Source organism: Molossus molossus, unplaced genomic scaffold, assembly GCF_014108415.1.
Source record: "Molossus molossus isolate mMolMol1 unplaced genomic scaffold, mMolMol1.p scaffold_m16_p_2, whole genome shotgun sequence".
Taxonomy (NCBI): Eukaryota; Metazoa; Chordata; class Mammalia; order Chiroptera; family Molossidae; genus Molossus; species Molossus molossus.
Window position 1 is genome coordinate 87,085,842 of NW_023425355.1, and position 27,745 is coordinate 87,113,586.

The 27,745-nt window shown below is 39.0% G+C and overlaps 1 protein-coding gene across 1 annotated transcript in view; it reads right to left on the reverse strand.

Moving 5' to 3' along the window:
• IDS (iduronate 2-sulfatase) overlaps positions 1 to 27,745 on the reverse strand; it is a 290,420-nt gene that overhangs the window by 136,677 nt on the left and 125,998 nt on the right. The gene's annotated exons all lie outside the window — the stretch shown is intronic.

The following is a 27,745-nucleotide window of genomic DNA, read 5'->3' on the forward strand; positions in this document are numbered from 1 at the left end:
GTGAAATATAATGAACATAACAGTCTGAGGAATGGGGTAGTTTCAGAGACGTGGCAATTGGGTACAGACTGACAATCCCCAGAAGAGGGGGTATTGGGGGAGAGATGAACCACAGAACTTCTATTCATGTATGCATAAACAATTTATATGGACAACAAAGCTGTGGACAGGGCTGGGAGGGAGGGAATGGGGGGGATCTGTGGGGAAGAAAGAAAAACATCTGTAACAAAAATAAATTAATTAATTTAAACAAAGAACATTGATGAGAGAGAACATCAAGTGGCTGCCTCCTGCATGCTGCCCATTTGGAAAATGGTCCACAACCTGTGCAGGGATCAGTGCTCAACCACTGAGCCACACCAGCTGGACATAGGATGAAATCTTTCATTGTTGTGACATCTTTAAAAGAAGAAATCTACTCAAAAAATCACAACAGAGTGAATGAAAGCTACACTGACCATCTACTAGGACCAATCTGAAATTACAACTAAATAAAGAAAAATAATCAGAAAAAAAAAAACAATATAAAAGAAGCTGGAGAGAAGCTGCATAATGAGGGACAGAAAGAGGATACAAAATGAAGCCTGGTAGGAATGCTGGAGATGCAAGTGGGTGAGCTGCGAGCCCATGGGACAGTAACTGATGGCTGTTTCAGATGTGAGCAGTTTCATTGGAGTTAAAGCACCAAGCCAGCTCCACAGCACAGAGTGCCAGGACAGAGAAAGTCACCAACATAATACCTGACTGAAATCACCAGAGCTAAGATTTTTTCCCACAAGGAGAGGCACAAGGGGGAAAAAAGGCAGAGCACAAAATTAGCTACAGACACTAACCTTGGGCTTTACCAAAGGGAGGGTGGAGTGAACTGAAACTGTATGAAGATACTTAGGGAGCTAGGAGGGAGGACACTGAGAGCTTTACACTGAATGGCTACATCATAGGACAGTAGCAATCTTAATCAAAGAGCCCCTTTCCAGAGCTCCAGGGAGAAACAAAAGGCCCTCCCTCAGGGATTTAACATCACCCAGCCAGGCCAGAGAAATGCAAATTGAGGCTCATTAGTAGCTAGAGACTGCCAGCAAGCAAATGCCCAACCTGCTGGAAATCCTCTTACCTGAACATCTGAGGAATTTTTTTTATTCAGCTGAGGACTACAACCTGCCAGCAAAAGCTGGAGGATAACAGAAACTTTTATTGGCCTGCAAATCTACCCAGGAAAATATGATTGACAGTGGTGTTTAATGGGTGTCCTCCCATACTAATCAAAACTCAGTAGAGAGTGCCACAACCAACAGAACATCAACACCCCCAGGAAAAACTTGGTAGGCTCCAAAACTCACTGATATAGTCAAAATGGTAAAATGAAGAAAAAATTCACAAGTGAAAGAACAAGTAACTCTACCAAAAAGAGATAAATCAAATGCAGTTAAGCAAGTTATCAGAGGTAGAGTTCAGAGTGATGATAAGGAGGAAGCTCAACAGCATCAGTAAAGATATAGAAACATTGAAAATCATCCAATTTTAAATTAAAGACCACCAAGCAAAAATGAAGAATGACATAACAGAGATTAAGAACACATTGGAAGAAATAACCAGCAGAGTAGAGGACAGGATGTTAAGTATGAGGTCAGTGAATTACAAGGCAGGGGGAAAATTTCACCCAATCATTAAACCAAAAAGAAAAAAAAAATCAATTGTACAATAAGAACACAGCTTAAGAGAACTGTGGGACAACATAAAACGTAACAACATCCACATCATAGAGTTACAGAAGAAGAAAATAAGCATGGCTTAGAGATTTCATTTGAAGAAACAGTGACAGAAACATTTTCTAACATTGTGAAGGGAAAAAGCACACAAGTTTAAGAAACAAAGAGAGCCCCAAGTAAGAAGAACCCAAAGAGGCTGACATCAAGACAGATAATAAACAAAATGCCAAAAATGAAAGACAAAGAGAGAATCCTAAAGGCAGCAAGTGATAAGCAACAGGTTACCTACAAAGGAACCCCCATAAGGCTATTAACTGACTTCTCAACAGAAACACTACAGACCAGAAGGGAATGGCATAAAGTAATCAAAGTAATGAAAAAGAGGAATCTGAATTCAAGACTACTTTATCGAGCAAGGTTATCATTCAAAATGGAAGGTGAAATAAAGAGCTCCCCAGACAACAAAAGTCTAAGGGAATATATAAGCACTAAAGCAACACAGCAAGAAATGTTAAAAAGACTGTTGTATTAAGCAAATGAAATAAAAATAAAAACTTAACCACAATAAACAAAAATGGCAATAAATTAGCACAACATTAAATGTAAATGGAGTAAATCCTCTGTTCAAAAGACACAGATAAGTTGAATGGATAAGAAAACATGATTCCTACATTTGTTGTTTACAAGAGACCCGTGTCAGAACAAACAACTCACATAGGTTGAAATTGAAGGAATGAAAAAAAAATTTTTTCAAATAAATGAAAAAGACAAAAAAGCTGGAGTGGCAATACTCATATTCAATAAAATAGACTTCAAAATAAAGGCCATACCTAGAGACAAAGAAGGCTGGTATATAATACTAAAAGGATCTATCCAATAGGAGGCTATAACCTTGGTAAACATATATGCACCCAATATCAGAGCACCAAAATATATTACAAATATTCTGGAGGAACTCAAAGAAGAAATTGACAGCAATAGATTCATAGAGGGGACTTCAACACCCCACTGACACCACTAGATAGATCCTCTAGAAAAAAATTAACAAGGAAACAGAGACTCTAAAGGATGTACTAGATAAAAATGCATTTAATATATATCTATAGAGAATTGTACCCCTAAATTGCAAATTCATATTTTTCTCAAGTACACATGGAACATTCTCAGAGATAGACCACATGTAGAGCACAAACTAAGTCTCTGCAAGTTCAAGAAGACTGAAATCATATCAAGCATCTTCTCAGGTAACAGTGGCATAAAACTAGAAATCAATTACAATAAAATTACTCAAAAACATGGAGGCTAAATAGCATGCTATTAAACAATGAATGGGTCATGAAAGAGATCAAGGAAAAAAATTAAAAACTTTCTGGAAACCAATGCAACTACACATACGACAACATAGATTCTATGAGACACAGCGAAAGCAGTCCTAACAGGAAAGTTCATAGCACTACAGACATACCTCAAGAAACAATAAAAAGTTCTAATTGACTATCTAACTTCACTACTTAAAGAACTAGAAAGTAAACAAACAAACAAAGACCCAGAGCAAGTAGAAGAAATAAAATAGTAAAGGTCACAGCAGAAATAATCGACACAGAAACTTAAAAAAAAAAAACAACAAAAAACAATTTAAAGATCAATGAAACCAATAGCTGGTGCTTTGAAAAGATAAACAATATTGATGGACCCTTGGTCAGACTTACCAAAACACAAAGAGAGAGGACCCAAATAAACAAAATTAGAAATGAAAGAGGAGAAGTAACAACGGACACAACAGAAATAAAAAGAATTGTTGAAACTGGATTTACAACGAAAACAAAGGCAAACCGTCAGGAAAGGGTAGCTGAAGGACACCTTGGAGGACCACTTAACCAGAAACACCCACTCAGTCCTGGTAGGCTTGCGAGGACGGGAGAGGGGACCAAGAGCCCAGGGTCCGCAGCGGCCTGGGCAGGGGCCAGGGAACTAGAGGGGAAGTTAACTCTACCGTCTTTCTTCCCACCGTGCCCGGCCTGGAAACCCTGCAGCCGGCTAGGCTAGGCTCTCCGCTGGAGCCGCACAGACTCCTGGCCCCCAAGGAACTGGGCGGGACCAGGGAACTCGGAGGGACCGGGGAACTAGGCGGAAAATTAATTCTGCTGCCTCCCCTCCTGCCGTGCAAGGCCCTGTAGCCGCTGAAGCCGCACAGACTCCTGGCCCCCAGGCAACTCGGTGGGACCGGGGAACGCGGCGGAAAATTAAGTCTACCGCCTCACTCCCTGCCGTGCACGGCCTTAGAAACTCTGCAGCCGGCTAGGCTAGGCTCTCCGCTGGAGCCGCACAGACTCGCAGCCGGCTAGGCTAGGCTCTCTGCTGAAGCCGCACAGACTCGCAGACCCCAGGCAAATTGGTGGGACCGGGGAACGCGGTGGAGATTTAACGCTACCGCCTCCCTCCCTGCCGTGCACGGCCCTGGAAACTCTGCAGCCGCTGAAGCCCCACGGACTCACGGCCCCCAGGGAACTGGGCGGGACCAGGGAACTTGGCTGGAAATTATTCCCACCACCTCCCTTGCCACCCTGCATGGGCCCTCCTAACGCTATAGCCTGCTAAACTCTCCGCTGGAGCCACACAGACTCCCGGAGAACAGGGGACTTGGCGGGATTAAAGTGGGTCCTCCCTGGTGCATCCAAACCCAGGAGAGGGAGCCACAAACAGCAAAACACGAACACCCACTGGGAAAACTTGGCAGACTCCAAAGCCCACTGTGATAACCAAAATGGTGAGAAACAGAAACAAAAGCCAAATGAAAGATCAAGAGACCTCTACAGAAGATGAAATAAATGAGGTGCAGTTAAGCAAGTTAACAGAACTAGAATTTAGAGCCATGATGTTGCGGAAGCTCAACAGCATGTGTAAGGACATGAGCAACATGAGTAAAGACATAGAAATGTTGAAAATAAACCATCTGGAAATGAAAAACCAACAGGAAGAAATGAAGAATGACATATCAGAAATGAAAAACACACTGGAAGGTCTAAAAAGCAGAGTAGGGGAAGCTGAGGACCGGATCAGTGAATTAGAGGACAGGCTAGAAGAAATCAACCAATCAGAAAACCAAAAGGAAAAAAAGATTAAGAAACAAGAAGAGAGCTTAAGAGAATTGTGGGACAACTGGAAACGTAATAATATTCGTATCATAGGAGTCCCTGAAGAAGAAGAAAGTAAGCGAGGGCTAGAGAATATATTCAAAGAAATAGTGACAGAAAACTTCCCTAATTTGGTGAAGGAAGAAGGCATTCAAGTTCAAGAAGCTCAGAGAGCCCCAAGTAAGAAGAACCCAAACAGGCCCACACCAAGACACATAGTAATCAAACTGCCAAAAATTCAAGACAAAGAGAGAATCCTAAAAGCAGCAAGAGATAAGCAACAGGTTACCTACAAAGGAACCCCCATAAGGCTCTCAGCTGACTTCTCACAAGAAACATTACAGGCTCGAAGGGAATGGCATGAAGTAATCAAGGTCATGAAAAACAAGGATCTGAATCCAAGACTACTCTACCCAGCAAGGCTATCGTTCAAAATAGAAGGTCAAATAAAGAGCTTCCCAGACAAAATAAGGCTAAGGGAGTACATTAGCACCAAACCAGCACTGCAAGAAATGTTAAAAGGACTGCTGTAATTACCAGGAGAAATGGGGAGAAAAATAGAACCACACTAAACAAAAATGGCAATAAATAAGTACATATCAATAACCACCTTAAATGTAAATGGACTGAATGCTCCCATAAAAAGACACAGAGTAGCTGATTGGATAAGAAAGCAAGACTCATCTATATGCTGTTTACAAGAAACCCACCTCACAACAAAAGACTCACACAGATTGAAAGTGAAGGGATGGAAAAAAATCTTTCAAGCAAATGGAAAAGAAAAAAAAGCTGGGGTAGCAATACTGATATCTGATAAAATAGACTTCAGATTGAAGGCCATAACTAGAGACAAAGAAGCCCACTACATAATATTGAAAGGATCTATCCAACAGGAAGATATAACATTGATAAACATATATGCACCCAATATAGGAGCACCAAAATATATTAAAAATCTTCTGGAGGACTTCAAAGGAGAAATCGATAGCAATACAATCATAACAGGGGACTTCAACACCCCGCTCACATCACTGGATAGATCCTCTAGACAAAAAATTAGCAAGGAAACAGAGACTCTAAATGAAGCACTAGACCAAATGGATTTAATAGATATCTACAGAGAACTGCACCCCAAAACTACAGAATTCACATTCTTCTCAAGTGCACATGGAACATTCTCAAAGATAGACCACATGTTAGGGCACAAACTAAGTCTCTACAAGTTCAAGAAGATTGAAATTATAACAAGCATCTTCTCAGACCACAATGGTATGAAACTAGAAATCAATTGCAAGAAGAACATACAAAGACATTTTAACACATGGAAGCTAAATAGAATGTTATTAAACAATGAATGGGTCACCGAGGAAATCAAGGAAGAAATCAAAAACTTCCTGGAAACCAATGAAAATGAGGACACAACAATACAAAATCTATGGGATGCAGCAAAAGCAGTTCTGAGAGGGAAGTTTATAGCACTACAGGCCTACCTCAAAAAAGAAGAAAAATCTCTAATAGACTACCTAACCTCACAACTTAAAGAACTAGAGAGTAAACAAAAAGAAAACCCCAGAGCAAGCAGAAGAAAAGAAATAGTAAGGATCAGAGCAGAAATAAACGACATAGAGACCAAAAAAACAATCCAGAGGATCAATAAAACAAAGAGCTGGTTTTTTGAAAAGATAAACAAGATTGATGGACCCTTAGCTAGACTCACCAAGAAACAAAGAGAGAGAACCCAAATACATAAAATCAGAAATGAAACAGGAGAGATAACAACTGACCCTACAGAAATACAAAAGATCGTTAACAACTACTATGAAAAATTATACGGCAACAAATTCGAAAATCTAAGCGAAATGGACAAATTTTTAGAAACACATAGCCTCCCAAAATTGGATCAGATAGAGATTGAAAACTTGAACAGACCAATAACAACAGAGGAAATTGAAGATGTAATCAAGACTCTTCCAGCAAACAAAAGCCCAGGCCCAGATGGCTTCACAGGGGAGTTTTACCGAACATTCAAAGAAGAACTAATACCCATTCTCCTCAAACTATTTCAAAAAATTCAAGAAGAAGGAAGACTGCCAAACTCGTTTTATGAAGCCAGCATAACTCTAATTCCAAAACCAGAAAAAGACACAACAAAGAAAGAAAACTACAGGCCAATATCCCTGATGAACATAGATGCCAAAATCCTGAACAAAATACTAGCAAATCGAATCCAGCAATACACCAGAAAAATTATCCACCATGACCAGGTGGGATTCATCCCAGGGATGCAAGGCTGGTACAATATTCGCAAATCCATAAATGTGATACACCACATAAATAAATTGAAGAATAAAAACCACATGATCATATCAATAGATGCTGAAAAAGCCTTTGACAAAATCCAGCATCCATTTCTGATAAAAACGCTCACCAGTGTGGGAATTGAGGGATCATACCTAGACATAATAAAGGCCATATATGAAAGACCTACAGCCAACATCATACTCAATGGGCAAAAACTAAAAGCATTTCCCTTAAGAACAGGAACAAGGCAAGGATGCCCACTTTCGCCACTCCTATTTAACATAGTACTGGAAGTCTTAGCCACAGCAATCAGACAGGAAGAAAAAATAAAAGGGATCCAAATTGGAAAGGAGGAAGTGAAAGTGTCATTATTTGCAGATGACATGATACTGTACATAGAAAATCCCAAAGACTCCACCAAAAGCTTACTAGACTTAATAAATGAATTTGGCAAAGTAGCAGGATACAAAATTAACGTCAAGAAATCGATGGCATTCTTATACACCAATGATGAACTCACAGAAAGAGAAACTAGGCAAACAATCCCATTTACCATTGCGGCAAAAAAATTAAGATACCTAGGAATAAACTTAACCAAAGAGATAAAGGACCTATTCGCAGAAAACTACAGATCTTTGAAAAATGAAATAGAGCAAGATGTAAAAAAGTGGAAGAACATACCCTGTTCATGGATTGGGAGAATTAACATCATTAAAATGTCCATATTACCCAAAGCAATCTATAGATTCAACGCAATCCCCATCAAAATACCAACGGCATACTTCAAAGAATTAGAACAATTACTTCAAAAGTTCATATGGAACCAAAAAAGGCCTCGAATAGCCACAGCAATCTTGAAAAGGAAGAACAAAGCTGGAGGGATCACAATACCAGATTTCAGGTTATACTACAAAGCCACCATAATCAAAACAGCCTGGTACTGGCACAAGAACAGGTATATAGACCAGTGGAACAGAATAGAGAACCCAGAAATGGACCCTAGGCAATATGCTCAATTAATATTTGACAAAGGTGGCAAGAGCATACAGTGGAGTAAGGACAGCCTCTTTAATAAATGGTGCTGGGAAAATTGGACAGCTACTTGCCGAAAAATGAAACTAGACCATCAACTTACACCCTACACCAAAATAAACTCAAAATGGATAAAAGACTTAAATGTAACCCATGAATCCATAAAAATCCTAGAGGAGACTGTGGGCAACAAAATCTCAGACATCATACGCAGCAGAATTTTTACTGACACATCTCCTAAGGCAATAGAAACAAAGGAGAAAATGAACACATGGGACTACATCAAACTCAAAAGCTTCTGCACAGCGAAAGATACAATCATCAAAACGGAAAGGCTACCCACTGTATGGGAGAGCATAATTGCCAATGATATATCAGATAAGGGGTTAATTTCCAATACATATAGAGTGCTCACACAACTCCACAAAAGGAAGACAAAGAATCCAATTAAAAAATGGGCAGAGGAACTAAATAGACACCTCTCCAAACAGGACATACAAATGGCTAAGAGACATATGAAGAAATGTTCATCATCACTAATCATCAGAGAGATGCAAATCAAAACAACAATGAGGTATCACCTCACACCGGTCAGAATGGCCGCCATCAACAAATCATCAAACAACAAGTGTTGGCGAGGGTGTGGAGAAAAGGGGACTCTAGTACACTGTTGGTGGGAATGCAGACTGGTGCAGCCACTATGGAAAACAATATGGTGTCACCTCAAAAAATTAAAAATTGAACTCCCATTTGACCCAGTGATCCCACTTCTAGGAATATACCCTAAGAAGCCTGAAACACCAATCAGAAAGAATATATGTACCCCCATCTTTGTAGCAGCACTATTTACAATCGCTAAGATCTGGAAACAGCCCAAGTGCCCATCAGTAGACGAATGGATTAAAAAGCTGTGGTACATATACACAATGGAGTACTACGCAGCGGTAAGAAAGAAAGATCTCTTGTCCTTTGAGACTACATGGAGGGACCTGGAAAGTATCATCCTGAGTGAAACAAGCCAAGCAGAGAAAGACAAATTTCATATGATCTCACTGATTTCTGGAATATAATGAACATAACAGTTTGAGGACAATCCCCTAAGGAGTGGGGAGCTGAGAGAGGGATGAACAACAGAATTTATATGCATATAGGCATGAACAGTGGACATGGACAACAATCGGGGGAAGGGGCGGGGAGGGAAGGGGGAGGGGGGAACCACTGGGGGAAAAAAGGAGAATCATTTGTAACAAAAATTATTCAATAAAAAAAAAAAAAAAAAAATAAAAAAAAAAAAAAAAAAAAAAAAAAAAAAAAATAATTGTTAACAAATATCACTAACATCAATGGGGGGGGGATAAGAAATGTCTGTAACAAAAACAAATTAATAAATTAAAATTTAAAACATATATCATTAACAATTATATGCCAACAAATTTGACAATCTAGGTGAAATGCACATATTTCTAGAATTACACAGTCTCCCAAAACTGACCCAGGAAGAGATAGATAACTTGAACAGACAAATAACAACAAAGAAAATTGAAGATATAATCAAGAAACTCTGAGCAAACAACGGCCTGGGCCAGGGTGACTTCATAGGGGAGTTTTACCAAACATTCCAAAAAGAACTAACACCCATTCTTCTCAAATTATTCCAGAAGAAGGACTACTTTTAAACTCATTTTATGAGGCCAGCATAATTCTAATTCAAAAACGAGATAAAGACATAACAAGGGAAGAAAACTAGAGGCTTATATCCCTGATGTACTTAGATGCCAAAATCCTTAAGAAATATTAGCAAATCAGATCAAGCAATACATTAAAAAAAAATTATTTACCATGACCAAGTGAGATTTATCCCAGGGATGCAAGGCTGGTACAATATTCACAAATCAATAAAAGTGATATACCACATAAACAAAACGAATGATAAAAACCATGATTTTATCAATAGATGCTAAAAAAGCATTCGACAAAGTCCAGCACCCATTTCTGATAAAAACTCTCAGCAATGTGGAAATAGAGAGATCATATCTTGACATAGTAAAGGCCATACATGAAAACAAATGTATAGCCAACAGCATACACAATGGGCAAAAACTAAAAGCATCCCCCTTCAGAACAAGAACAAGACAGGGATGCCTACTTTCGCCATTCTTATTTAACATAGTACTGGAAGTCTTAGCCACAGCAATCAGACAGGAAGAAAAAATAAAAGGGATCCAAATTGGAAAGGAGGAAGTGAAATTGTCATTATTTGCAGATGACATGATACTGTACATAGAAAACCCCAAAGAACCACCAAAAGTTTACTAGACTTAATAAATGAATTTGGCAAAGTACCAGGATACAAAATTAACGTCAAGAAATCGATGGCATTCTTATACACCAAGGATGAACTCAGAAAGAGAAACTAAGAAAACAACCCCAATTACCATTGTGGCAAAAAAATTAAGGTACCTAGGAATAAACTTAACCAAAGAAATAAAGGACCTATTCGCAGAAAACTACAGGTCTTTGAAAAAAGAAATAGAGCAAGATAAAAAAAAGTGGAAGCACATACCCTGTTCATGGATTGAGAGAATTAACATCATTAAAATGTCCATATTACCCAAAGCAATATATAGATTCAACACAATCCCCATCAAAATACCAACGGCATACTTCACAGAATTAGAACAATTACTTCAAAAGTTCATATGGAACCAAAAAAGGCCTCGAATAGCCACAACAATCTTGAAAAGGAAGAACAAAGTTGGAGGGATCACAATACCAGATTTCAGGTTATACTACAAAGCCACTGTAATCAAAACAGCCTGGTACTGGCACAAGAACAGGTATATAGACCAGTGGAAAAGAATAGAGAACCCAGAAATGGACCCAAGGCAATATGCTCAATTAATATTTGACAAAGGTGGCAAGAGCATACAGTGGAGTAAGGACAGCCTCTTTAATAAATGGTGCTGGGAAAATTGGACAGCTATTTGCAGAAAAATGAAACTAGACCATCAACTTACACCCTACACCAAAACAAACTCAAAATGGATAAAAGACTTAAATGTAACTCATGAATCCATAAAAATCCTAGAGGAGACTGTGGGCAACAAAATCTCAGAGATCATACGCAGCAGAATTTTTTTCTGACACATCACCTAAGGCAATAGAAACAAAGGAGAAAATGAACACATGGGATTACATCAAACTCAAAAGCTTCTGCACAGCGAAAGATACAATCATCAAAACGGAAAGGCTACACACTGTATGGGAGAGCATAACTGCCAATGATATATCAGATAAGGGGTTAATTTCCAATACATATAGAGTGCTCATACAACTCCACAAAAGGAAGACAAAGAATCTAATTTAAAAATGGGCAGAGGAACTAAATAGACACCTCTCCAAACAGGACATACAAATGGCTAAGAAACTAATGAAGAAATGCTCATCATCACTAATCATCAGAGAGATGCAAATCAAAACAACAATGAGGTATCACCTCACACCGGTCAGAATGGCCGCCGTCAACAAATCATCAAACAACAAGTGTTGGCGAGGGTGTGGAGAAAAGGGGTCTCTAGTGCACTGCTGGTGGGAATGCAGACTGGGGCAGCCACTGTGGAAAACAATATGGTGTTACCTCAAAAAATTAAAAATTGACCTTCCATTTGACCCAGTGATCCCACTTCTAGGAATATACCCTAAGAAGCATAAAACACCAATAAGAAAGAATATATGTACCCCCATCTTTGTAGCAGCACTATTTACAATCGCTAAGATCTGGAAACAGCCCAAGTGCCCATCAGTAGATGAATGGATCAAAAAGCTGTGGTACATATACACAATGGAGTACTACGCAGCGGTAAGAAAGAAAGATCTCTTATCCTTTGAGACTACATGGAGGGACCTGGAAAGTATCATCCTAAGTGAAACAAGCCAAACAGAGAAAGACAAATGTCATATGATCTCACTGATTTGTGGAATATAATGAACATAAGAGTTTGAGGAATGGGGTAGTCCCAGAGACACGGAAGCGGCGTACAGACTGACAATCCCCTAAGGAGTGGGGATGTGGGGGTCGGATGAACCACAGAACTTATACGAATGTATGCATGAACAGTGGACATGGACAACAATCTGGGGAAGGGGCAGGGAGGGGTGGGGGAGGGGGGAATCAGTGGGGGAAAAAAGGAGCATCATCTGTAACAAAAATTAATCAATAAAAAAATAAATTAAAAAAAAAATACTCTCCATGTCCCTGCATGTTGTCTCAAAGGATAAGAGATCTATTTTACTGCTGCATAGTGTTCCATTGTTTATATGTACCACTGCTTTTTTATCCACTCATCTATTGATAGACATATAGGCTATTTCTAGATCTTAGGAACTGTAAATAGGGGTACATATATTCTTTCTGGTTGATGTTTCAGGGTTCTTAGGACATATTCCTAGAAGTGGGATCACTGGGTCAAACGGCAGTTCAATTTTTAATTTTCTGAGGTAACACCATATTATTTTTCATACTGGCTGTACCAGTCTGCATTCCCAACAGCAGTGTACTAGAGCCCCCTTTTCTCAACATCCTCTCCAGGACTTGTTGTTTCATTATTTGTTGATAGCAGCCATTCTGGCAGTTGTGAGGTGATATTTCATAGTTGTTTTAATTTGCATGTCTCTGATGACTAGTGAAACTGAACATTTTTTTTATATGTCTCAGCCATCTGTATGTCCTCTTTGGAGAGATGTCTATTTATTTCCTCTGACTAGATTTTTAATTGGATTCTTTGTCTTCCTTTTGTTGAGTTGTATGAGCACTTTATATATTTTGGAAATTAGCCCCTTATCTGATTTATTGTTGGCAATTATGCTCTCCCATATGGTGGGTTCCCTTTCATTTTGATGTGTTTTTTTTTAATTAATTAATTTATTTTTGTTACAGATGTTTCTGCTCCCCCCCACTCATTCCCCCCTCCCCCCCTCCCTGCCCTGTCCCCAGCTTTGTTATCCATGTCCATCGTTCATTCATACATGCATATAAGTTCTGTGGTTTATCTCTTCCCCAACACACCCTCTTCTGGGGATTGTCAGTCTGTACCTTACTTCCATATCTCTGGGACTACTCAATGTTCATTATATTCCACAAATAAGTGAGATCATGTGGTATTTGTTTTTCTCTGTTTGGCTTGTTTTGCTTAGGACACTTCCCAGGTTCCTCCATATAGTCTCAAAGGATAAAAGATCTTTCTTTCTTACAGCTGCGTAGTACTCCATTGTGTATATGTACCACTGCTTTTTTATCCATTCGTCTACTGATGGACACTTGGGCTTTTTCCAGATCTTAGTTATTGCAAATAGTGCTGGTGGTACATATATTGTTTTTGATTGGTGTTTCAGTCTTCTTAGGGTATATTCCTAGAAGTGGGATCACTGGGTCAAATGGAAGTTCAAATTTAATTTTTTGAGGTAACACCATATTGTTTTCCATAGTGGCTGCACCAGTCTGCATTCCCACCAGCAGTGTACTAGACCGTTGCCAACACTTGTTGTTTGATGATTCATTGATGGGGGCCATTCTGACAGGTGTGAGGTGATACCTCATTGTTGTTTTAATTTGCATCTCTCTGATGATTAGTGATGTTGAACATTTCTTCATGCCTCTTAGTCATTTCCATGTCCTGTTTGGAGAGGTGTCTATTTGGTTCCTCTGCCCATTTTTAAAGTGGGTTCTTTGTCTTCCTTTTGTGGAGTTCTATGAGCACTCTATATATATTGGAAATTAACCCCTTATCTGATATATCATTGGCAGTTATGCTCTCCCATACAGTGGGTAGCCTTTCCATTTTGATGATTGTATCTTTCGCTGTGCAGAAGCTTTTGAGTTTGATGTAGTCTCATGTTTTCAGTTTCTCCTTTGTTTCTATTGCCTTAGGTGATGTGTCAGTGAAAATTCTGCTGCATATGATGTCCTAAATTTTGTTGCCTACATTTTCTTCTTGGATTTTTATGGATTCATATGTTATATTTACGTCTTTTATCCTTTTTTAGTTTTTTTTGTGTGTATGGTGTAAATTGGTAGTCTAGTTTTTATTTTCTTTTAATTTTTATTAATTTATTTTTGTTACAGATGTTTTTTCTTCCCCCCAGATACCCTCCTCCCCATGTTGCTCCCCCACCCCCATAACATTGTTGTCTATGTCCATTGGTTATGCATAGATGCATATAAGTTCTTTGGTTCATCTCATTTATCCCACCCCCTACTCTGAGGTTTTTTAGTCTGAACCATACTCCTTTCTATGTCTCTTGGTCTTTTTTGTTCATCAGCCCACCTTTTTCATTATATTCCGCCAATAAGTGAGATCATGTGGTATTTGTCTTTCTCTGATTGGCTTATTTTGCTTAGGATAGTACTCTCGAGGTCCCTTCGTTGTTTCAAAAGATAAGAGATCATTTTTTCTTACAGCTGCATAGTATTTTATTTTATATATGTACCACAGCTTTTTAATTCACTCATCTGTTGATGGACACTTGGACTGTTTCCAGGTCTTGGCAATTGTAAATAGTGCTGCTACTATCATAGAGGTACACATATTCTTTCTGATTGTTGTTTCAGGCTCCTTAAGATATATGCCTAGAAGTAGGATTGCTAAGTCAAATGGCAATTCAATTTTTAATTTTTGAGAAAACACCATAGTGTTTTTCATAGTGGCTGCACCAGTCTGCATTCCCACCAGCAGTGCACTAGAGTCCCCTTTTCTCCACACCCTCGTGAGCATTTGTTTGATGATTTGTTGATGGCAACCATTCTGGCTAGTGTGAGGTGATACCTCATCATTGTTTTAATTTACATCTCTCTGATGATTAGTGGTATTGAGCATTTTTTCATATGTCTCTTGGCCATTTGTATGTCCTGTTTGGAAAGGTGTCTATTTAGGTTCTCTGCCCATTTTTTAATTAGGTTTTTTGTCTTTCTTTTGTTGAGTTGTATAAGCACTTTATATATTTTCAAAATTAACCCTTCATATGATGTATCATTGGCAATTATGCTCTCCCATACAGTGGGCTGCCTTTCCATTTTGATGATTGTATCTTATGCTGTGCAGAAGCTTTTGAGTTTGATGTAGTCCCATGTGTTAATTTTTTCCTTTGTTTCTGTTGTCTTAGGTGATGTATCTGTGAAACTTTTGCTGCATATGACATCTGAAATTTTGTTGCCTACATTTTCTTCTAGATTACTTATGGATTCATGAATCACATTTTAGTGTTTTATCCATTTTGAGTTTATTGTTATGTATGTTGTAAGTTGATGGTCTAGTTTTATTCTTTTTTTTTTTTTTTTTTTTTTTTTTGCACATATCTGTCTAATTTTCCTAACACTATTGATTAAAGAGGCTATCTTTACTCCATTTTATGCTCTTGCCACCTTTGTCAAATATTAATGGAGCATAATGTCTTGGGTCAATTTCTGGGTTTTCTGTTCTGCTCTGTTGATCTGTATGTCTGTTCCTGTGCCAGTACCAGACTGTTTTGATTATAGTGGCTTTCTAAAAACCTGATATTCAGTATTTGGGTCCCTTTTACTTTGTTCTTCTTTTTCAAAATTGTTGTGGCTATTCAGGACCTTTTTTGGTTCCATGGCAAGTTTATTAACATAATTTTATTTATGAGTCAGAAATGCTCATTATAGAAAATTTGGAAAATACAAAGAATTGTCAAAAGACAATTGAGTTTTCATCTAGAAATGACCAGCATTAACATTGCTATATTTCTTTCTGTCTTTTTGGTGTAAATATTTGTTACTTGTTTTTCATTGTTATAATCTAATCATATTTACAATTTCACATCCTCTTTTTTATGTACAAGTATAAGCAGCTTTATATGTTACAACCATCATTGTTAGAACCATATGATGTGATAGAGACAGTAAGTGAACTATAAATGGTTAAAAGACTGGGCTTTGAAGTCAGATGAAGTCTTGGGGTTGAAAATGCAACTCTACTACATACAGTTTTTGTAATCATACACAAGTGTTTCAACCTCTGAGCTGCAGTCTCCTCCTCTATAAACTATGATGATAGCATAGTAACTATCACCATAGATGTTTTGAGGATTGATGAGATAATGACATAAAGAATTTAATACAGTACCAGTCATAACTCCTTAGTACATGTTAGCTGATATTATTATTAGTATTATTTTTAAATCATCCAGTATTTTCTTGTTAGCCATGATATTACTTCCAAATTGAACACTTGGACACCTCTACAATGTGCACATAAATAGTTTGAAATATTTTCCTTACAATGTATTTTACAAAAGTAAAATTATTGAAAATTCTTTGGTTGTTGATATGTATTGCCAAATTTGTTGGCTAGATTATTTTTAACTTACCTGGAATAAAGTGTGGAGATATTATCAATGACCGCAGAACTGAGTGAGACTAGGAGACCCTTGAAGACTTTAAAGGTCTTAGGACTAAAATGGCCCTTGAGAAGCACCAGGTACAATGCTGTTTCGATAACTAATAGGAGATATTTACCCATATAGATTATCTTGGACTCATTTGAGCTAGGACCTCATAGACCACAGTGCGATATGCATATGAAGCAGCATCTAGAAAGCACTGCTTATAGCCCTCATCATCCATACCCACAGGTTACTGAGCATTCAACACTGAATCCTGTACCATGGGCCCCAGTCTTTCCCTGAGAGTCAAAGGCATACTTTCCATTCCCTTTACATTGCTCTCTAAAGCAGGAACACTTCTAGGCATGGGAGTATGGAATGACCCATGCCATTCCCTTGCCTGAAGTGACTTTACCTACCTTTTTGAATTGCTATTGTCTCCTTATCCTTTTTATTTCAGCTTCTTTGTCATTTATACTGAGAGGTAAGAGTACTCAGTTTTGAGTAGCTGCCTCATCCACAATTATTGACAGTCATACAAATTCATTTCTTTCCGAGCACTCAACACAGCTTAGAATCATGTCTTTGTTCACTTATTTAGAGTGCATCTCCCCAACAAGACTTCCTACTTCATGAGGGGCAATAATATCTCAGTCTTGTTTAGTTGTACACTTAGACCCCAGCTAGCCAAAATGCCTGGCACAAAGTAGGCCCTTCTACTCACCATTGATTATTTATCTAACACTCAGAGCCTTCTTGGCTTTACTAGCAGCAGGGCGTTGAACTGGGCACTGAGGACACAGAAACAAGGGAGCATACAATCTCTGCCTTTAAGGAGTACCCATGGCTGTCTCTCTGTATAGCCGTCTCTGCAAGAACTAGGAAATCCTTATGTAGGAGCAATACCATATAGTGCTGGGGAGGCTGTCAGAAGCTGGAACCCAGAAATGGTCACCAATTCACAGGAAGATTTTTTTCTACCCCCCCCCACACACACACACACTCACACTTATCCTTGACACCTGTGTGGATCTTATATGCATTATAAAGCCCTCAAAAGCCTAGTCGTTAAGGATGTCCTTACAGCCTTTCATAAGCCAAGAGCTGGAAGGGCTGGTACAGCAGTGCAATAATAAAAGAAATATGGGGCAGGAAAGAGGACAAGAATTTATACTCTAGGTTCCAGTCCCAGTTGTGTTCCTTATGATGAAGGGTGGTCACCTCCTCCCTGAGCTTTAGTATTCCATTTTCTCCTGAATAGTATTAGATAGTCGAGTCGACTCTGCCTTGCCTCTTAGAAATATTCAGTGATCATGTGCAGAAAAATTAAGAATGCAACAGGGAGGACAAAAGGTCATTATGGCAAGATGGGCAGATGAGGAATATGCCAGCTCAATGACTCCATGGGGCCACTCTGGAGGGTGTTGACAATAGAGGCAGAGAGAGAGCCATATATTCTGCACCTAGACCTAAACTTCCCTGGTCAAAAAATTATCCTAGGGCTTTTTGAAATAGTCTTCAGGTTGGAGTTCTTCATGAATGAGTACCCAGCTGCCCTAAGAAGAAAAAACTATTTATTTTCTTCAAGGCAAGTTTTCTGATCAAATAGCAGTATCTCCACAGCAGCCAAACGAGATCTTTCATTGATTAGCATAAAAATTTAGATAAACCTCAAATATCTTATTCATCATGTCATTCCAACTGATGAAGTTGTGGTTCTGTCAGTTTCCCCTGCTACATACAGCTGGTTTATACTACTAATTACATGTACTATGTGTGTCATAGATTATAACAGATGGTGTTTGTGATGCATGAAAAGTTTCAGGTAACCAAATGTTGCAGCCATGGACATTTTCAAAGAGAAGACAGAAACAACAACAATAAAATTATATAACCAGTGAAAACCTGAAGAAAACTTACTTCTGTGGCAAAATAGAAAACACAGAATTCCTGCAACAGCTCCACTAACTAGGATAATTCAGTCAAGTGCCAAGAGGTTAATGTCATTGAAAAGCTCTATCTAATGTGTGTACTCTCACCCCTTTTAGATGAGTTATTACTTATAAGAGGTGAAAGTACAGGCCTCCTCATCCTGACAATAAAACTGGAACTTCCTGTACTTGCCACAGTTACCAGCTTCATAAGTGGACTATTCTAATTGGTAGGATATTCTGTTCTAATAGAATACCCATTATTTATTTCCTATAATTTATAAAACAAATGGGGATCATCACTTCAACCCCCTTACTTCCCTGCTGAGGCTCCTGAGTCCCAGATACAGAGGGAGAGTCAACCAAGGCCATATGGCTAGATAATGACTTGGCCTATCCCTCTAAACTGATGCACTCATCAGGGTCCTCACAAACCTAAAAGCAAAAAGCAAGCACTTATTATTATTTTTACCAATTTCACAAGACCCACCTGACCTATTTATTCCAGACCTACTCTTGTTCTAATATCCTTGTGACTCTTGCCTGCCTATGGATCTTAGAACTACGGCTTGAATTTTGTATCGAGGTCTCTATAAAGAACTTAGACTTGCCTCCCCACCCTGGCACACATTTTTGGCTTCACTGAATCTAATACACAACCAGAGAAATCTCATATAAATTATGGCCTAGCCAATCCAAGCCATGGCTGAACCACCTCTAAAAAGGAGGATATTTAGACAGAGGCTAAAACAAGACCAAAGTCAAAATCTCCTCACTCTAAGACCAATGAACTTTCCACTACGTGATACTCCCTACCCCATGCACCTGCATTACAGTTATTTTCATCTTTCAAAAAAACCAGTAAATCTAGTTCCCCTCCTTCATCATATGAACATACTTTTCATATCCCCCAAACAACCTTACCTGAGCCCTCCCTCCTCTACATAAATAATCCAATTCTCAGCTTCAAAGATTGCAGTGTAGGTAAATAAGGTACTCACCTCCTCTCACAACCACATCAAAATTACAACTAAACTACAGAAAAACCATCATTCAGAACCGCCTGAAATTCAGCTGAAAGTCCTACAACTACAAAATTAAAGAAGAAGCCACATTGAGACTGGTAGGTGAGGTGGAGGCGCAGATGGGTTGGTCCCATATCCATGAGTGGAGGATAAAAATCGGGAGGGATACCTTGGCTGTGAAGGTCATATCTGAGGAGTGAGGGGTCCGAGTCCCACACAAGGACCCCCAGATCAGGGTTTCAGTACCAGGAAGAGAAGTCCCTATAACTTCTGTAAAAATGAGTAGGAACTGAGGCTGAGGGAGGCTGAGGCTGCTGGAGTTCGAGGCAGTTCCTCTTAAATGGCCCATGGACAGACTTAATCAGACCCACTCTCTCCAGACTCCAGCATGGGGCAGGCAACTTGAAAGGCACCAAACATATGGGGAAGAAGTGTGTTGTTTGGCATTGGAGCAAGAGCTGGAGAGGCAGCTTTCTCTTGGAAACACGTGCTGGTGGAGGTTGTTGTTCCTTTGGTGAGCCCTTCCAACATGGGGCAGGCAGATGGGCGCCATATCTGGGATGCCAGAAATCTGCCTCACACTGTTTGCTCTGCTCTGGTGATTCCCTGAGGCCCATCCCCACCCAACTTTCAGGCTCACCCAAGCTGTTTCCAATGGCTTTACCATAAGATTGGCCTGTCTGTACTTCTGCTTCAGGTTTATCTAAATTCTCTCAAACAAGCAGCATCTGGTCTCAGTGAGCTTCATTCCTCTAGCTAGCTGGCCCCAGGGCTGGCACTAAAAATAGCTAGCCTTGCTTCTTAGCTTGGCTTTGTCTGGCAGTTCCAAGCCCAGCATAAGAAGCAGCCATCTGTAGATTGCTTTGTAGCTTATGCCTGGTGGCCCCAGGTAGTGGCTGACCATGCCCCAAAGCCAGTACACACAGTGGACAGCTTCAGACCATGTCAAAGCACCACCACCACCCAACCACCTCTATAAGTGACACACTCAAGGAGTTGACTCATTGTGTACCAGAGCCCTGATGAACTAAGGCTTGCTCTTTTTGGTGGGCCCTGCACAGCTGATCCTCCAAGGTATTCAGAGGTCAGTGGTAAATGGGCACAGCCAGTCCGTGCAGCAGATAAGCCTGAGTAAATCCCTCCCATTGACATGACAACAGCAATCAAGACTCAATTACAACAAAAGGATGTACAGTTCACATAAGGGGTGCACTTTGAAGGCCCAGCAATCTAATAGATTCAGAGTTTAAAACACTCGTTATAAGGATGGTCAAGGAACTTAGTGAGAATTTCAAGAAACTTAGTAAAGACCTCAAGAGCATCAAAAAGGGACCAGTCAGAAATGAAGGATGCACTAACTGAAATAAAGAATAATTTATGGGGAATCAATAGTAGAGTAGATGAAGGCAAGAAGCAAACCATCAATTTGGAATATAAGAAAACAAAACACACCCAATTAGAACAAAGAATCCAAAAAAAATGAGGATGGTATAAGGCACCTCTGGGACAACTTCAAGCATACCAATATTTTCATCATAGGGGTGCCAGAAGAAGAGAGAGAACATACAATTGAAAATGTGTTTGAAAAAAATAATGACAAAAAACTTTTCTAACTTGGTGAATGAAACAGACATACAAGTCCAGGAAGCATAGAGAGTCCCAAACAAGATGAACCCAAAAAGGTTCATACCAAAACAAAACAACCACCTAAAATGACAAAGGTTAAAGACAAAGAGAGAATCTTAAAAGCAGCAACAGAAAAGCAGTCCATTAACCACAAAAGAGCCTCCATAAAACTGTCAGTACATTTCTCAAAAGAAACTTTGCAGGACAGAAAGGAATGGCAAGAAATATTTCAAGGTGATGAAAAGCAATGACCTACAACCAAGATTACTCTATACTTCAAAACTGTAATTTAGAATTGATGGCCATATAAAGATTTTTCCAGAAAAGAAAAAGCTAACGGAGTTCATCACCACTGAACCAGTATTACATAAAATGTTGTTGGATCTTCTTGAAGAAGAATAAAAATATGAACAATAAAATGGCAATAAGTGCATATCTGTCAATAATTGTATCTACAAACAAAATGAACCAGCAAAACAGAAACAGATTCTAGATACAGAAAACTATTTGTTGTTTGCCAAATTAGAGTGGGGCGGGGGCGGTGAAAACGGCGAAGGGATTAAAAAGGACAAATTGGTTTTTAGACTGATGAACCTCAAAGGGAAGGGGAGGGGGGCAAGAAGAGATAAAACAAAGACCTTAAATGCACATATGAAAAATTAATGGACACAGACAACAGTTTGGGGAAGGCAGGAGGGGGCCAGGAGTGGGGTTAAGGGAGTCAATGGGGGAAAAAAGAGGGGATATCTGTAATATATTCAACAATAAAGATAAGTTAATTTTAAAAATCCCTAGTTTTTTTAAATAATGAGAAGAGAACAATGATGTTTTTTCTTTTCTTTGGAGTCTCCAAGGTGGGATTTCATAAATTAAAGGACAAAAGAAGCCATGTTCTACATCAGGTAAAGAAAGTTTATCTACAATAGAAGATTATGGTGCCAGTAAGAAATTATCAGAGTTGTGTGCGTGCACTTGTGTGTGTTTGGGGCGGGGGGGGGGTTAAGAGAGGAGAGGGGGAGGAAGAGGTGGAAAGATGGAAAGAAAGCACTAGCTTCCTAGTATGGGAACACACACTCACTGGTGCTGTTATTTTGCATACTTAAGCTAGGGAAACAGATTTCTGTAAATTACAACAAAAGATACTTGATTCCAAGTTTCTTGAGACTTTTACTTGGCAGATTTCTTCTCTTCTTTCACATTACTGAATTATACTCAGTTATGAATTATATTCCTTGATGAAGGAAAGGAAAGACCAGGTATCTGGACATCGGGAGGGATAGGGTTAAGAGGAAATATGATAATGTTAGAGAGCAAATCATTGGTGTACCTCTTTGTTGAGCTTCAGAACAAGAAGTCCCTGGGCACCTACACAGGTCCTTCCAATCCCATGAAGCTCAAATGAGAGTGACTTACTGCTACTGAAAATTTCAATTCCAAATAGCAACCTCTGCAGAATATGGGTTCCTGAGGTAGAAAAGGAGTGACTATAAAAATTGTAGGTCTGCCACCTCATAACAAAAGACTCACATAGGTTGAAAGTGAAGGGTGGGAAAAAACTTTCAAGCAAATGGAAAGCAAAAAAAAAAGCTGGGATAGAAATACTTACATTGGATAAAGTACATATCAAAATGAAGGCCATAACTAGAGACAAAGAAGGCCACTAAATAATATTGAAATGATCTAGCCAAGAGGAAGATTTAACCTTGATAAACATATATGCACCCAATATAAGAGCACCAACATATATTAAAAATCTTCTGGAGGATTTCAAAGGAGAAATCAAAAGCAATACAATCATAGCAGTGGGTTTCAACACCCTGCTGATATCACTGGATAGATCTTCTACACAAAAATTAAAAAGGAAACACAGACTCTAAATGAAGCACTAGATCAAATGGATTAAATAGATATCTACAGGGAATTATACCCCAAAACTGTGGAATTCACATTCTTCTCAAGTGCACATGAGACATTCTCAAAGATAAACCTCATTTTAGAGCACAAACTAAGTCTACAAGTTCAAGAATATAGAAATCATATCAAACACCTACTCAGAACACAATGGCATAAAATTAGAAATCAATTGCAACAAGAACATGCAAAGACATTTGAACACATGGAGGTTAAATAGCATGTTATTAAACAATTAATGGGTCACCGTGGAGATCAAGTAAGAAATTAAAAACTTCCTGGAAACCAATGAACATGAACACAAAACAACACAAAATCTGGGGGGGGACACAGCAACAGCAGTTATGAGAGGGAAGTATATACCACTACAAGCCTATGTTCAGAAGCAAGAAAAAATTTTAATAGATTATCTAACCTCAAAACTTAAAGAACGAGAAAGCAATAAAAAAAAGAAAGAAAGAAAGAAAACCCCAGAGCAAGTAGAAGGAAGGAAATAGCAAAGATCAGAGCAGAAATAAATGACATGGAGACCAAAAAACAATTCAAAGGATCAATGAAACAAAGAGCTGGTTCTTTGAAACGATAAACAAGATTGGTGGACCCTTAGCTAGACTCACCAAGAAACACAGAGAGAGAACCCAATTACACAAAATAAGAAATAAAAGAGGTGAAATAATAACTGACACCACAGAAATACAACGGATTATTAACGAATATTATGAACAATCACATGGCAACAAATTTGAAAATATAAGCAAAATGGACAAATTTCTAGAAACACAGAGTATCCCAAAACTAAACCGGAAAGAAATGGAAAACTTCAACAGACCAATAACAAAAAAATGAAATTGAAGATGTAATCAAGACTCTTGCAGCAAACAAAAGCCCAGGCCCAGACGGCTTCACGGGGGAATTTTACCGAACATTCAAAGAAGAACTAATACCCATTCTCAAACTATTTCAAAAAATTCAAGAAGAAGAAAAACTTCCAAACTTTTTTTATGAGGCTAGCATACTTCTAATTTCAAAATCAGAAAAGACACTACAAAGAAAAAAAAAAAAAATACAGGCCAATATCCCTGATGAACATAGATGCCAAAATCCGGAAAAAATACTAGCATATCAAATCCAGCAATACATCAAAAAAATTATTCACCATAACCAAGTGGGTTTCTTCCCAGGGATGCAAGGCTGATACAATATTTGCAAATCAAAAAATATGATACACCACATAAACAAAATGAAAGTTAAAAATCATATGCTCATATCAATAGGTGCTATAACAGCATTCAACAAAATCCAGCACCCATTTCTGATAAAAATGCTCAATAATCTGGGAATAGAGGGATCATATCTCAATATGATAAAGGCCATATATGAAAGACCTACAGCCAACATCATACTCAATGGGCAAAAATTTAAAGCATTTCTCTTAAGAACAGGAACAAGGAGAACAGAAAAATTGTGGCGGAGTGAATGGAAGATACACAGACCATCTCCCAGGACCAAACTGGAATTACAACAAAAATAAAGACAAATCGTCAGGAAAAGGCAACCGAAAAGCAGCTTGGAGGACCACATAACCAGGGACAATGACTCAATCCTGGTAGGCTTACGAAGACGCAAGAGGGGGCCGGGAGCCCAAAGTCCACAGCGACCTGGGCTGGGATATGCGGTGGTCTTGGCTGGGAGATTCGGCCTCGGCTGGGAGCTGCAGCCTCGGCTTGGACCTACGGCCTCGGCTAAGAGCTGCGCCCTCGGCTGGGTCTTGCAACCTCAACTGGGAGCTACATCCTGGGCTGGGTGCTATGCCCTCGGCTGGGAGCTGCCACTACCTTGGACTGGAGCAACAACCTTAGCTGGGAACAGCACCCTTAGCTGGAAGCATTGCCTTCGGGGTAAAGTCCCAAGCATCTCCACAGCTTAGAGCCAGGACAGAGGCAAAATTAGCAGCAGCCACTCACCTTGGGCTTCGGCAGAGAGAGGGCAGACTGGACTGGAACTGAGTGGGGACACTTGGGATTTGGAGGGCACTCAGAGCTTTTGCTGAGTTGCAGCCCCTTAGAACTATGGTCATCTTACTCCTTCCCTGGGTCCTGGAGAGAGACAGCTTCTCCCTCAGAGATTCAACCCCACCTGGTGGCCATTGAAATGCTAATTGAGGCCCATTAACAACCAGCATCTGCCCCACCCTCTGGAAATCCTCTTACACTCAGCACCAGAGGGAGTTTTCCATTCAACACAGAAACCAAGGTTCTTCAGTTGACAACTAATAGCCTCCAGGCAAAAAACTAGAGGATAACCCTATTCCTTGGGATAGCAACTCTAACAAGGAAAGTTAAGATTTGAAGGTGGTGTTTAAAGTGAGTCCTCCCTGCCTCATCCAAACCCAGGAGAGGGAGCCACAAATAGCATAACACCAACACACACAGGGAAGATTTGGCAGACTCCAAAGCCCACTGTGATAACTGAAATGGTGAAACACAGAAATAAAAGCCAAATAAAAGAAAAAGAGACCTCTACTGAAGATGAGATAAATAAGGTGCAGTTAAGCAAGTTAACAGAACTAGAATTCATAGCCATGATCTGGAAGAAGCTCATAGCATGTGTAAGGACAGGAGCCCCATGAGTAAAGACATAGACATGTTGAAAATCAACCAGTTGCAAATTAAAAATCACCAAGAAGAATTTAAGAACGATATATCAGAAATAAAAAACACATGGAAAGTCGAAAGAGAAGAGTAGAGGAAGCTGAGGACCAGATCAGTGAATAAGAGGATAGGGTAGAAAAAATCAACCAATCAGAAAATCAAAAGGAAAACAACTGAAAAGCAAAAAGACAGCTTAACAGAACTGTGGGACAACTAGAAATGTAATAACATTAGCATCATAGGAGTCCCCAAAGAAGAAGAAAATGAGCAAGGGTTAGAGAATATATATGAAGAAATAGTGACACAGAACTTCCCTACTTTGATGAAGGAAGAAGGCATTCAAGTTCAAGAAGCACAGAGAGCCCAAGTAAGAAGAACCCAAACAAGACCACACTAAGACACATAGTAATCAAAGTGCCAAAAATTAAAGACAAAGAGAGAATCTAAAAGCAGCAAGAGAGAAGCAACAGGTTACCTACAAAGAAATACCCATTGGGCTCTCAGCTGACTTCTCAACAGAAACACTACAAGCCAGAAGGGAATGGCATGAGGTAATCAAGGTCATGAAAAACAAGGATCTGAATCCAAGACTCTTCTACCCAGCAAGGCTATCATTCAAAATAGATGGTCAAATAAAGTGCTTCCCAGACCAAAAAAAAAAAAAAAAAAATGCTAAGGGAATACATTAGCACCAAACCAGCACTGCAAGAAATGTTAAAAGGACTGCTGTAATTAGCACGAGAAATAGGAAGAAAAATATAAAAACACTAAACAAAAATTGTGAAAAATGAGTACATATCAATATTAACCTTAAATTTAAATGGATTGAATGCTCCCATAAAAAGACACAGAGTAGTTGATTGGATGAGAAAGCATGACTTATCTATATGTTGTTTACAAGAGACACACCTCACAACAAAAGACTCATATTGGTTGAAAGTGAAGGGTGGGAAAAAAATCTTCCAAGCAAACAGAAGTAAAAAAGAGTTGGGGTAACAATACTCATATCTGATCAAATACATTTCAAAATGAAGGCCATAACTAGAGACAAAGAAGGCCACTACATAATATTGAAAGGATCTATTGAACAGGAAGATATATCATTAATAAACATATATGCACTCAATATAGGAGCACAAAAATATATGAAAATCATCTGGAAGACTTCAAAGGAGAAATCGATTGGAATACAATCATAGCAGGGGACTTCAACACTCCGCTGACATCACTGGATAGATCCTCTAGACAAAAAAATAGCAAGGAAATAGAGACTTTAAATGAAGCACTGGACCAAATGGATTTAATAGATACCTACAGAGAATTACACCCCAAAACTACAGAATTCACATTCTTCTCAAGTGCACATGGGACATTCTCAAAGATAGACCACATGTTAGGACACAAACTAAATCTCTTCAAGTTCAAGAAGAGTGAAGTTATATTGAGCATCTTTTCAGATCACAATGGCATGAAACTAGAAATCAATTGCAACAAGAACATGCAAAGAACATTTGAACACATGGAGGCTAAATAGCATATTATTAAACAATGAATGGGTTACAGAGGAGATCAAGGAAGAAATTAAAAACTTCCTGGAAATCAATGAAAATGAAGACAAAACAACACAAAGTTTATGGGATGCAGCGAAAGCAGTTCTGAGAGGGAAGTTCATAGCACTACAGGCCTACCTCAAAAAACAAGAAAAATCTCTACTAGACTATCTAACCTCACAACTTAAAGAACTAGAGAGCAAACAAAAAGAAAAACCCAGAGTAGTAGAAGGAAGAAAATGGTAAAGATTAGAGCAGAAATAAACGACACAGAGTCCAAAAAAACAATTCAAAGGATCAATGAAACAAAGAGCTGGTTTTTCAAAAAGATAAACAAGATCGATGGACCCTTAGCTAGACTCACCAAGAAACAAAGAGAGAGAACCCAAATACACAAAATCAGAAATGAAAGAGGAGAGGTAACAACTGACACCACAGAAATACAAAAGATTGTTAACAACTACTATGAACAATT